Source organism: Nelumbo nucifera, chromosome 8 (genome assembly GCF_055504915.1).
Source record: "Nelumbo nucifera cultivar China Antique chromosome 8, China Antique-T2T, whole genome shotgun sequence".
In the NCBI taxonomy this organism is placed as follows: domain Eukaryota; kingdom Viridiplantae; phylum Streptophyta; class Magnoliopsida; order Proteales; family Nelumbonaceae; genus Nelumbo; species Nelumbo nucifera.
Genome location: NC_142656.1, coordinates 44,599,845 through 44,614,165, shown reverse-complemented (window position 1 = coordinate 44,614,165; position 14,321 = coordinate 44,599,845). Strand labels below are relative to the sequence as shown.

Sequence of the window (14,321 nt, the reverse complement as noted above, 5' to 3'; positions counted from 1 at the left end):
AATTAAAACCTTTTGCAAACATTTTTCCTTAAAACATAATATATATACATTTTCATATAAATATATTTTGCAACACAAATCTCAAACACGGTTGAAATCGATTGCCAACAGTTTTGGTTTCCATCAGAGTGTGTCGTCCCGATCATTCACTTTGTCCGACAAAGGGGTTGACCCTGTCACTATGATCACCCACTCGAGTGAATTCTCAGACTTCCCCAACATACCTAGGTTTTGACCCCCAAAGGGTCTCAGTGATTGGCTTATCAAAGACAGACCAATCCGACACCCAGTGCAGTACCATAATCGAGTCTAGGGGTTATGTATAACTTTCCAGTTTTGCCCATTAGTCTCCAAGGTCCAGGGCATAACTGGAAATTGGTCCAGGTTCAGTGTTTCAAACAAACACACACTACATGTGCTTCGGGTCCAACCCTAGTAGTTGAGACAAGCTACCCCAACTTCTTTGGTAGTACATTAGTGTCAGCCTTGACAGGATAAATTCCCCAAGTCTATCCAACGGCTAAGAACATTCTAAATTAACATGAGTCTCATAAGTGTCCAGTTTAAGGGGTAATTACACAGAAATATACCAATTATAACATGAAACAATTATGTACTTTCACTCATTTAGAATAAATGTATCAGCACATCAATTTGATTGGAACTAAGGGCATACACTGTCTAATACTCTGTCCCTTTCCCTTGTTCACTAGTGCCGGTGAATGAAGTAAACAATGAGTTCTCATCAATTTCTCCCCTTCATATTATGAGATGAAACAGTTTTGAAGAGTATTGACTGGGATAGCTTCCATTTACCACACTGATAGATATGGATTATAAACAGCTTTTTCGTGGTTATTGCCATCATATATATCTACAATTCCACTTTAAAATCACCTGGCCAATAATTCTTGGCAAGGTCTTTGATAGCAATCTAGATCTCTTATTCACAATACTACAGCTGTAATACGTGAGTGGTAGAGATGTTCTTAATGTGCGGCTGTACTGATTTGTTGGTATGTGTGGATAGGAAATCCAAACCGGCACCAATGCTCCCCAACCCCTAACACAGAGTCCGGATTTTCTGTCCATACAAACTCTGCCCACATCTATTCATACAACACCGTAATCACACATGGAAAACATTTCATCTTTCTATATAATATTATGCAGGAGAAATGTTTCAATTCACCGGGGTGGTGTGTTATAAATAGACGTGGGCAGAATTTTCGTGATCAGGAGATCTGGAGTCCCCAAACATACATTATTCCCTGCCTCCGACACACCCAATACATAGCTCCACTAGGGATTGTGTTCGAGAACATGTGCAAAATCAAGCCCAGAATGGCTGAGAAATACAGGTGGCGTCTCATGGTTTTGTTGGGATGTGTGTTGCGACAAATTCGCATTGATTCCCCCACACAGTGGACCCCATATACGCATATCAACATTCATTAAATCTCTTGTACATGGGAGATGTTCACGAGACATGCATGGGGTGCACTCTGTCGGGCGAGCCAATGCGAATTCTGTTGTGATGCTTTTGTTTTGATTAGATCCAAACTTTTTTTTAGTGTTGTGATCACTACACGAAAAACGGTCAAAGGCGGCGGTTTAGAACCGGCGGTCTTTTTTTTAGTGCTGCTATAGAAATATCTAAAGCGGCGGTCTTTGATACATTCGGTTTAGAAACTAGCGCGGCAGTTATTAATGTAGATTCGGCGGATTTTTTTTGAACCTGAATTAAACCGGTTTAACCTTGGACCGATGATATGGAGAAGCGCAGGGAGGGAAAAGTTTCTTTCTCCCGCGCGCGAATTCCCCCTTCCTATTCGAAAAGCAACAAGACAGAAGGTTCTCTGTCCATAGAGAACCTTGCTGAGACAAGAAGTTAATCTTCACGAGCAAGTTACTCTTCACGAGCAAGACAGAAGTTCTTTGTCCATAGAGAACCTTGCGCGATTTTCAGATCTTTTGTTTGAGCAAGAGAAGAGAAGAGAAGGTAACGTTCGTTCGAGCTAGGGTTGTGTTCATTCAAGCAAGAGTAGAGGCACACGACTTCTGTTAGTTCAAGCTAGGGTTTCCCTTTGTGCTTGAGAACGGGGAAATTTCTGGACGCTATCCAAGCAAGCACCGACCTCTGTTCGTTCGAGCAAGAGAAGAGAAGGTGACCTTCTAACCCTTCTTTTAATAGTTTGCCTCTGAAGAACAATCTGACCTGTTTGGTAGCTGTTTAGTTTTTTTTTTGATAGATCACCTCCCTCTTTAGTTATCAGAAAATCCTTACCAACCTGTTGGGATTGATTCAATGAGCACATCCCCTGAATTCATTCCTCCATAGTTAAAATTCAAAACGCAACCTCACTATGAGCAATAGTTATTTGTTTTGGAATTGGTTATGGAGAAGTGGTATTTGGGCTTCAGGATCAGGAGCAATAGTTACCCCTCTTCTCTTAGAGCTTTTATACATTTATTTTTCTTCTTTTGTTTTTTCTTTTTTTTTTGTTGTGAATAAAAAATCTTGAATAGAACTGGTTTAGCTTTCTAGTTATATTTGTCCATGTACTGTTAGTTATTTAATAAATATCTGGTCTGCGTTGCCAAATTGCTAATTCTCTTTGAGTTTTATTGGAAATGATGACAGATGAGGTAGATGAATTGGTTAGTTTAGACTTTGGATTGCTATGTTCATTTCCGTAGAATAACATCTTCCCTCAAAAGATGCTATTCATGTGTTTCAACTTTCAAATTTTATCCTGGACCTTGGAGCCCCTGGCTGGAAACTAGCTTACTTGGTAAATTTAGGACTGAGATTTGGATCATCTATATGCTTTTTTGGTCAAAAGAACATCTTTGGGAGGTTTTTTTCTTTGCTTTCAGAAAATCTTAATGTGGAAGCAACGTTTCTGGTCATACTTGTTCATGAGTGTAGGTAGGGGTGATCATCAAAAACCAAAATGAACCGACGAAACCGAACCAAAAAATCCGGTTACCAAACTGATCTGTTTGGTTTTGGAAAAATCAAAGCTACTGGTTTGGTTTCGGTTAACCAATATGAAAAATCGACAGTTAACCGAACCAACTAGTAATATAAATATATATATATTTATAATATATAATATATATAAGCAATATTGTGCCAGTAAGCAGCAGAGATGCATCTCTTCAGAGTGTTAGTGAAGTATCAGAAAATACTAGCCAAGGGGAAGACCAGAGTGGTCCAACTGAGAAGCAGCAAGTCAACACAGCATCTGATTCTGGAGCAATTGATCCTGCATTCCTGGATGCTCTTCCTGAGGATTTGAGGGCTGAGGTTCTTTCAGCTCAACAGGGTCAAGCTGCACAACCATCAAACTCTGAACCTCAATCTGTTGGAGATATTGATCCTGAATTTCTTGCAGCTCTTCCCCCAGATATCCGTGCAGAAGTTTTAGCACAACAACAAGCTCAGAGACTTCATCAATCACAATAATTGGAAGGCCAACCAGTTGAGATGGATGCCGTCTCAATAATTGCTACATTCCCGTCAGATTTAGGAGAAGAGGTTTCAAATTCATTAAGTTATTATGTTTATGTTTTTAGGAAACTCGTCCATTCATCCAAATTTATATATATATATATATATATATATATTCATTTCCAGGTGCTATTAACTTCTTCTGATGCTATTCTAGCCAATTTAACACCTGCTCTTGTTGCTGAGGCTAATATGCTACGTGAAAGATTTGCACATCGTTATCATAGCCGTAATGTATGCTTGTCAGAATTACGTTATGTATTCACGTCCTCAGTTTATGGATGGTAAGGCTTATCCTGACTTTTCTTATGCTGTTTAATTTTGTAATAGTTGATGGAGTTGATGATGGTACTCTAGGAAAAAATATACATCTTACTAAAAGTTCCAAGTTAGAACCATGGAATCTCACATAGATATATATATATATATATATATATATATATATATATATATATCTGACAAATATAAAGATCAAGAAAGATAATTTTGTAACAACATTTTTCAGCCAATTTGCTTGAAAGTACTCTACTAATGATTTATTTTCCTCATGAAGTAACAAAAACCTATCTTCCTAATCCCACCTGCATGGTCCCTTGGTCATGAAACATCAGAAGGAAACAACCCATCTTGTTTAAATTTTAATTCCTTTGTCAAGATTCAACTTTCAGCATTTTGTAAGCTTAAAATAAGCCTCAATGATTTATTTATAAGTGATATCTAGTTTTTCTTTTCTCATGTTCAGTTGAAGTTGGAAGGTATTCAAATCGACAAGGAGATGAACATTAAGTATAAAGTGACATGGACTCAGTTCTAAGAATTTAGATTCTCCAAGAACACTGAAGACAGAAGTTTTTTCCTGCAAATGCCTTGTACTGAAGACAGAACCCGGGTCATGGAGAGGATTTGCATTGGAAGATGTGTTACATTATTCAAAAAGTTTTTTTAAATGTCTTGTACTTTTTTATGTTAATTGGATATTGTATTTAAGCAATTTGTTTTGGATATTATAATAATTAATAATTTTAATATTTTTTTATTTTCAATTTGTATTCTTTTGCTTACATTGATTTTTATGCATTAATATTTGCCATGAGATTTGTATTAAACGGGTACAAACAAAATGTTGAAATCAAATTGATATAAAAAATATAAAATTTAAAAAGAAAACAAAGATGGTGGTCATGCAACCGCCGCCTTAGACATAAAAGCGATCTAAGCCGGCGGTCCAGACCGCCACCGAAAAGCGAACACAATGTTTTGACAGACCTAAGGCGGTGGTCCAAAGAGATCTAAGCCGGAGGTCCAGACCGCCACCTTTATTAAATCTAAGCCGATGGTTCTGACATACTGTCGGTTTAGGAATGATTGAACCACGTTGGACCGGTCCCCAAAGGCGGCGGTCTTGACCTAGGCTGGCAGAGATTTAGGGGGCGGACGCATAAGGCGGTGGTCCTCTAACCGCCGGCTTTAACCATTTCTTGTAATGGATCCATACTCAAAACCATGAATCATGGCCTTTGATATATTATACATTGAATTAGATCCACCAAAACTTCATTTTTAAACCAATGTTTTTGAACCATCATTTATTTAGACGGTTGGACTATTTGGTTCAGGCAATTAGTTTTGTTTTACCCTAAATCTAGTCTTTGGCCAAAAACTATTGAATTGGTCAATGACTCATTGACTTAGGCGATTGAACCATCAACCCGTTTGACTTGTTCAATGTTTTTGGTCATTTTTTATTTTAATTATTATTTTTTAATTCTTTTTAATTTCTTTTGTTAAAACAGATTATCCATTCAAACCAGACAATTGAACTATTGACCCGGGAACCAGTGGCCATAATGGTTCCAATTCCGGGTCATTTTTTGAAACATTGATTTATACTAATTTAAGGTAGGGCCACAATAATACATCCAAGGCTTTGATTTCATGATTTAAGAGCAGTACTTCACAACTCGTTTGGCTGAAGTGTAACCGAATGATCTATTGCTTTATTTTTTAGATGATAAAATATTTAAATGTATTGTACTAATCTATTTTCAGCTTGAGCCAATAATATCAAAACCTACTTGATAATTTATCACCAAAAACCAACTCATGATGAGAATCTCTGATTCGTTGTAACGTTGTCTAGCCCCATGAAAAAACAAAATTATAAACTTATCACTAAAAGAAAGAGTAATAAGTTATTTAGTTCATCCATTTCAGCCTTTATCAAATGCTTGCAAAATGATGTTATTAAAATTAGGGTAAGTAAGGGATTTTTTTAGTATTGATTACTCGTCTTTCAAGGCATAGTACCGCAAACTTTATCTACCAATCTTACACTCTTCTCAAAGGTGTAATCTGGCTTGCTGCAAGGAACAAGAACTTGTCTAATCTCTGGAAACAAAAAAGTGTTCCACTAGGTAGGAATAGTTGGTGGAATCTTTCTTTGGAGTCTTTGAATGGTGACCAATGAGCAAGTGAAAGGTTGGAAGTGGAGAGAAGGTATTCAACAAAAGGAAAGTTTAGAGATAAGGTAGAAGAATTTAAGGGAGGATAGAGAACAAAGAGAGGTTCTACTTAAAAGACAATAAATATGGAATAGATGATTAGATGAGGATAAATGAAAGCAAACATGAGGTATTCCAAGAAGATGAAAAGTGAAACAGGAACAGGGAATACTGGAGAAGATATGTAAGAACATAATATAGATATTATAGAATAAGAAGGGGTTTATGCAAAAATGCCCTTTTGGTGATTGAGTTGAGCAAGAGGCACCCAACCTGGAGTGAGGTGTGTGAATTCAACTAGAGAAGCTACTTCACACAAGTTATGCTCGTATTTTTAAATCAAAATCAGAAGTACTTTTCATATACAATCACTTTTAAAAGTTGTGAAAATCCACATGATTGATCTTGGTGCAATAAAATATAAGAATTATATGTGATGTTCAATCTGAGGTGTTCCAAATTACAATCGTAGTTAGATAGTCTTGCCAACTGGCGAGACCACGGTGGAAGGATGAAGCCGCACAGTAGGATTTGAAACCAAGAAAGAGATTAGAGGCTCGATGAGTAACGGAAGAGATGGGAGGTTGGGCCTAGCAGTTGAAAAGAATGCCAGTCCGAGCAAAAGCAAAGTAACAGTATGAAGTCTCAAGAGTCAAAAGTCTTTTTCCTTGAATAGAGGTTACCTATTTATAGCCAAATATCCATGTCCGATTCGAATGAGGCTTTTAGGGTTGTCGAGATGAGGTTGTCCGTTGAGACTTTCAGGATAAGTCCTAATCCCCAGCAGAGTTGTTCTTCTTATCCGTATGGGCTCCTCTTCTTAGTCGCACTTATCCATCCTACGTGGTGCCAAAATGGCCGAAAAGATAAGATGGCCACGGAAATTGCCACGTGGCACCTGAGGCCAGCTCAACCATAACAACATGCAGTGTTTTTTTGTATAAAAAATTCTAGGTTGGATTTTCTCAAGCTTCAAACAAAACACTAAGAAAACTTAGAAAATAATTCATGTTTGGGGGAAATTATCCCTTATTTTTTTATTTACGAGCAACTAATTAAAAGCAACCTAATTAAGGATTTAAAAACCATCTCCTTATTATTGCATAGGTGGATTGTTTTGAATTAGGTTCACCTAGGATAAAAATTCAGGGTATAAAAGAACAAAAACAATATAATAATAAACGAAGAATAAAAGCCTAATCTATACATCCTTGATCAAATGGGAAGAAGATGATGAATCTATTCTTAGTTCTGCACTGATATTTGTCCAAATAGATTTAATTATCAACCCAAACTATTTGCTTTCCAAACAACATATAACAAATGAAAATTGAGAAATCAGGAATACAAATACAAACTAAAGCTTCTTGACCAATAAATGTTATACATCATCTCAAATTCAACAATACAAAGGCTACAATCAGCTTTCACAAAGACCCATTTGAGAAATCTCTTCACTTAGCAAAGGTTAACCATTAATTGCTTCTTTTCTTGTCAATGATTTTATGATTTGATCTCTCTCCTCTCCTTCAATTCAACCCTAGCTAGCTAGCTATCATTTTCTCCATGGTTGACAACTAAACGCCTGTTACACATGGTGCACAGGTACTTGGTCTTGGGACTAAACCAGAGATGAAGAAAACAGAACATGTATTGTCTCTCTGTGTCGATGGCATGCACCATCCCTCCACAATAAGGGCACACCCCAGAAGCTTGCCTCTCCCCTAACACAGTCTCTTGTTTGTAGCAAACTAACAGAAAACGCATAGTTTCTTTCCTGGGTTCTTTTGATTTGGACCTGAATGCTCTTCCCAAGTATTTATAATGACGAGATATGGGAATATCTTAGCATTTTAAATCTCTCTCTCTCTCTCTCGCTCTCTCTCTCTTGTGCTTTGTCAACCTTTATACACTTTAGTGGTTATCCACCACAATATCTTGCGGTTATTCACCATAAATAGAGAAGCAAAAAGGTTGGAATTTCAGAATTTCAATAGATGAGCGAGGGAGAGAGGAATCAGCAAAACATAATTGCATTTAATGAGCTAGTTATTCCAAGATAAAATTGCAACAGAAACTTATATATAATTAACAACTTATGTGAGTAAAACTTTGTTTTAATGTTTATCTACTTTTCAAAATAGTTAAACTTTTGTGATTTTGTACATTTCTGAATTTAACAAACTTTTTTGTTTAATATGATCAATATATATAATTTTTAAAATGTACTCAGATTTTTCTACAAAAATATCTATTCTTTTCTGCATCTTTTTATTGCAACATCATGGGTTGGCCATTTAACCCAGATGAAAAATGGTTTCTTTTCAATTTTATCATCAATAAAAATATTTTTTTATGATGCTTATTTTTTTAATATGATGAAAGTATAGGTTTATGATTTTTCCAAACCTATAACTTTATATATTTCTATCTTCTTTTTTTTTTTTAATTTTGGTCTTTAATTAATAACATTTGTTTCAGCCTAAACGGTTGAATTGTTGACCCCTAATCTGAACAGAAACAATTTTATTTCTGTGTTAGTTTTAAATTTTGTATTTCATTTCCATCATCGATTAAAATAATTCTTATTTTCACACGTATTTTGTTTAAAAAGATGACCATATGTTAAAGATGTACCAAAGTTTTCCACTAAATCTTTATAATTTTATTATTTAACTATTACATCATGAGAGGACACGCATTTGTCTTGGATGGTTAAACCTCTAACATGTCACCTAGCTGGAATATCTATTTCATTTTGAGTCAATTTTAAATTGTACATTCTATTTCCATCATCAATTTTAAATTGTGCATACGTATTTTGGGTAATATGATAAACATATAGTTTTAGACATGTGCCCAAATTTATTTCCATAATTTCTTTCTTTTATCGTATTCCTATATATTTTAAAATTTTTATTGTTTAATTGTAATATCATGGCTTGACCCATTTAACTCAAATGTTTCAACCACTAACCCACCATCCTCTTTTCTTTTTCAATTTTTGTATTTCCATCTTGATGATATGGCCATATTTCGACCGCCAATCAAAAGGTTCCATGTGGACTGAGCAGGCCAAGTGGAAAATTTACTGATCTAGTGGTGTGTCTGGAAGCATGTCATTAAACACCCCGGAACACCAGTTTAAACATTTATAATTTTTACCATTTCTCAAACAGCTACTAACGTAGTAAATGGGTTAGAACGGGTCATATCCACAGGGAAGCAAGTGAAAAATTAATATATACTTAGATCCGGACAAGAGAATTCATTCGGGATTGACAAAAAATACGAAAATAAAATATATTATTGCTGAAATTAAATGTTTCGAATTTAAACAAGACAATAGATAAAAATTAGAATTTAATAAAGTATGGGAATCAACAAAGGAAATAAAAAAAAATGATCCAGAATCCGGATCCGGTGGCGGTAGCTGCAGATCAGCCAGACAACTTGTAGAAACCCCTCTTGACAAGAACCGGGCGTCTGTCCTTTCTACAACCCTCGAACCCCTCAAGACACCTTAGCCTTGAACCGAACGAATTCAAATATGCAAAATAGAAAAACGAATAGAAATAAAAATAACAGAAAAGAAAATAAAGAAAAGAAAAGAATGGTTGATCAGATCCAGTGGCGGTAGTTGTAGATTGGTTGAACAGCTTGCAGAAACCCCTCCTGACAAGATTTGGGTGTCCTCCTTCCCTTCTACAACCCTTGAACTCCTCAAGAAACATTAGCCTTGTTAACTAGGTGAATTGACCAACCCCTTCTATAGGGCCCCTGGGACCCTTTTTATAGAGAAGGGTGGATACAACTAGAAATAGGGAGAAAGATAGGGGCGGCAGCTGGGATTTAGTAAAGTTAGAGACGCCCTAGGATTTCTAATGGATGAATAAGATGGTTTTGGGGTGATCCTATGGCTGAAAATAAACGGAGAGGGCACCCAATATTATGTATGGCTGAGATTTGGGCACCCAAAATAGAGGGTGTAGATTAGAACATCTAGGGTTGAAGAGTTAAGATTAAAAGAATAGGTGGTGCCCTAAATTGAATGGTTGGGTTATAATATGGAGGGAGTGTCTGAGATTTGGAGGAGATGGGCTGAATGGTGAGAATTAGCAGAATAGGTGGCACCCTAGGGTTCAAAAGCTATAAAGGAGAGCCCTAAAATGAGTGGTTGAGATTAAAAGAGGTGGAGGGTGGAGATTAAACACCTAGGGGCGGCTAGGGTTTGCTAAAAGTGAAAAGATTAGTTTAAAAAAGCTCCCTAGGGTTTGCTAAGGAGAGGGGAGCATGGTAATACAGTAGAATGGGCGCCAACTGAGTTTAGAAGATAGGAGGCGCCCTCCTGTTCTCAGTTCTTTACAAAAACACCCCCTCTCTCAGCTAGTCTTCACACCATCTTTCCAAAAACTGCACTTTAGCCTAGAAAATTTCCCAGTTTTCTACATAATTTGCATAGAGACCCTCAGAGGTTACATAATTGATTTTAACTAGGAAAATGATACACTTTGACTATTCTAAGGCCGAAAATACCCCTGAATTGATGCCCTTAAGGCGTCAAAATGTAGGGTTATCATCTAGGTAGTGAGAGACAAGGAATAAAAAATGAAAATGTATTTATTTCGGAATACAACTGAATAAAGAGGTAATTTTAGATAACAGACCTGATTTGGAAATGGAAACCATTACACTTGCATTGGCCAGGGCCCCTCCCATATTATAAGGGCATAGAACCCAAGGCACAACACATCAAAACACTCTTTGCACTTTGGCTTGGCCTCCCAATTTCTCTTTGGAAAACCTCCCCAGAGACCAGACTTTGGGATCTTTGACAGTTTTTGTTCTTGTAGGTCATCATAGCCCTAAGTCTTTTAGGCTCTGTTTGGTTTGTGGAAAGATTTGGGTGAGATGGGAAAAAATGGAACGGGATGGGAAAGTGTAAAAATTTAAGTTTCCATTATTTGGTTTTATTGGGATGGGATGGGATGGGAAAATGTAAAAAGAGGGAGATGTTTACGATGTAATCCACTATTCACCCTCGTCCTCCTCTCGACCGAACAGAGCTACGACTAGGAAGAGAAGCGGCGGATCTGAACCCATCTCCGGCCTCCCACTTCCGCTCTCTCTCCCTGATCTTCTTCTCTCTTCTCCTTCTTCTTCCCCTCTTCCCCCATTTTCTCTCTCACTCTATTTCATCACCGCTGCTGCAAGTTGCAGCGGCAGTAGATCTGCACGTACCCTCTCTAATCTCTCTCTCTCTTTCCCTCTCTCTCTTTCTTCTTCTTCTTCTTCTTCTTCTTCTTCTTCTTCTTCTTCTTATTTTGCTTCTTTTTCTTCTTCGTTTTTCATCTCCACTACTCTATCACCACTGAACTAGAAATGACAAGAGTGGCGGCGGTGTACCAGTGGATTCCTTCGTAAGTTTCCATTTAGCATCGACTTCTTCTATCCAAAAGGGGGAGTTGGTTTGGATTTTGGCCATTGCGAGTGATTTTTTCCATTGTGTCGATTCCCCTATGTTAGCAATGACATTGGTGTCAGACACTTGTGCTGGTGCCATTGAACAAGACTGTGTTGCCGAATTTCTCTATGTTGGTGCCGTTGAACAGGACTGTGTTGCTGGCGGTGGCATTGGTGCCGTTGAACACCTGCATTGGGATTTTCTCGAGTTTCCTCACCCGGGTCGTATTGTTTTGGTGTGACCCTGAATTCACGATTTTGGGATCTCCCATCCCACTTTTTTCTCATCCCATCCCCCTCTTTCCCTCAAAACAAATATGAGAAAAGGGAATATTTTTGGAATTTTCCCTTTTTTCTCATCCCCATCCCACAAACCAAACGGAGCCTTAGTTCTCTCCCTTGTTATAGAACAAATGGAACCATCCCAGAACATTAAACACTTAGACCCAACAAAGATCTCAAAACGTCTCTAATCCTCAGAGACGAGCCCAGAACTAGGGGTGTCAATTGGATTGGATTTGGTCCAATCCATTCCAGTCCAATGTGAATCCATTATAAATGGACCAGGTCTAATCCAATTTTGGACCAATTTGGACCGGTCCAATTCAATGTTTGGACTGTCCAATCTATTCATATTCATTTTGATTTAGATTGGTTTCAACTCAAACCCAGTCCATTGACACATATATTCTTATCTTATATCAATGGACCAGATGTTGAATTAATCCAACTCAATCCAATATAAATTTGTTACAGACAGACCAGGTCCAATCCAATCTAAGAAATATTTTGGACCGGATTGGTCCAATCCAATATGTCTTGTTTGTCTGTCCAATTCGTCCAAATTAATTTTGAACTGGATGGGGTCAAATCTAAAACCAGTTCATTGACACCCTTACCCAGAACCAAACAACAATGACATTGAAGCTCCCTCCAAATGACCGACTTGCAAATGTGACAACATCCGCGTATGGCCGACCTGCAAATGCAACATCACCCACAAATAGTCAACCTATAAATGGCCGACTTAGGCTTGAAAGAAGCTAATTGGGATCTATTCCTCAAAGAGTGCTCTTCACCGACTTCACAGCCATATCCCACTGTGTATTGAGAATGTCTTCCAATGAATAATAATAAATAAAAGTACAAGAGATGTGCCTGATATACAGCTAAGACATGTTGTGAGGTTAGTATGAATAGCATTCTGTGAGGAGATCCAACTGGCCTTGTAAGAAGCATCCCTAAAGCTGAACTATAAATTCAACATGTGTTGCCTACAAATTGCCAACTTGAGCCTGAAATAAGTGTTCACAAAGCTACCAAATCACATGTCCAAGACGTACCACCTGCGAATGACCAACTTGCACCCAAAAGGAGCATTCATAAAGAAAAAACATGGTTGTTTTGTCTTCATCAAAAAGGCAACAAGATACAAGATTGAACCAAAGGTCGTAAAGTGATAGGCTTATTAGGGAATAGTGGTAAAAGGGATAGTAACCGAACAACACCCAACTCTGTAAATTACATGGTCAATTCAACATGTTAGTCTAACAAGAAAAGGCTAATCAAAGGGATATTAATTGTCTCATATTGATGCAAGCAAATAACAACAACAACAACAACAACAACAACAACAACAACAATAATAATAATAATAATAATAATAATAATAATAATAATAATAATAATAATAATAATAATAATAATAATAATAATAATAATAATAATAATAATAATAATAATAATAATAATAATAATAATAATAATAATAATAATAATAATGATGATAATGATGATGATGATGATGATGATGATGATGATGATGATGATGATGATGATGATGATAATAATAATGTTGTAAAATAACAATAACAGAGGCAAAACTGTGCTTTCCAAACCGAGAGACGGTAGTGTTGCATAAATGCGATGATGAATCTGAGAAATTATAGAGAGAAGAAGGGTTGAGTCATGCCACTTGGTCACTCTCCAAAAAATCACATTTGCCCCTACGGTGAAGTCAAGTGAATGCAAATCAGTCACCAAGATAAAGCAGTCCACAGGCCATTGGTAGGCATGCACCCGCTAACCAAACCTTTGCAAAACACCAAGAATGATGCTCAGAAATTTGGCACTTGACAGAGAATAGAATTGTGTTGTGTGCACTGATCTATGTTTCTGGATTGACTAACACTTTCTTTATAGAGTTCTCTTAGTCACCCAAATGTACATAGAAGTGTCTTTTCAGAGAGATGTCTCTTTAGAACAGTGCACCTGTTTGAAGAGACACAAAGAAGAAGAGATTGGAAAAGGAAGAAAAAGTCAAACTATTTAAACCGATCAAAGGTAAAAAAAAATCTAATTTGGTAGGACATGCATGTCCGCACCCGATCCAACCCAACCCGCGCATGTGTGAAAGGCACCCCCAACCCCTCTCTCATGCATGTGAACATCTATAGTGCTTTCCTCCTATGGGTCCCTACCTATAGATAGAGCAAGTCTATAGATATACTCAAACACAACTTCTTTCCCAAACAATGTGGGACAAGGAGTTTTTCCCTGCATTCAAAGGAGGAAGGAGAAAATGACAAAACAAGAATATAAGGGAGAGAGGAGAGATTCTTGAAATAGTGGTAAAAGGGATAGTAACTGAACAACACCAACTCTGTAAATTACATGGTCAATTCAACCTATTAGTCTAACAAGAAAAGGCTAATCAAAGGGATAGCAATTGCCTTAGACTAATGCAAGCAAACAACAACAACAACAAAAACAACAACAATAAGAAGAAGAAGAAGAAGAAGAAGAAGAAGAAGAGTCAAGTGAAGGAACGACACCATCTT

General features: G+C 37.1%; 1 long non-coding RNA gene across 2 annotated transcripts; it reads left to right on the top strand.

The window, feature by feature from the left end:
* Window positions 1–1,680: 1,680 nt before the first annotated feature.
* On the top strand, window positions 1,681–4,556 carry LOC148789958 (uncharacterized). 2 transcript variants are annotated; one of them, XR_016079651.1, is made up of 3 exons: window positions 1,796–3,544; window positions 3,644–3,801; window positions 4,260–4,556. It is a non-coding gene; the product is annotated as an uncharacterized LOC148789958 (long non-coding RNA). The 2 variants fall into 2 exon arrangements; XR_016079650.1 differs by having other exon boundaries at window positions 1,681–3,801.
* Window positions 4,557–14,321: the final 9,765 nt, after the last annotated feature.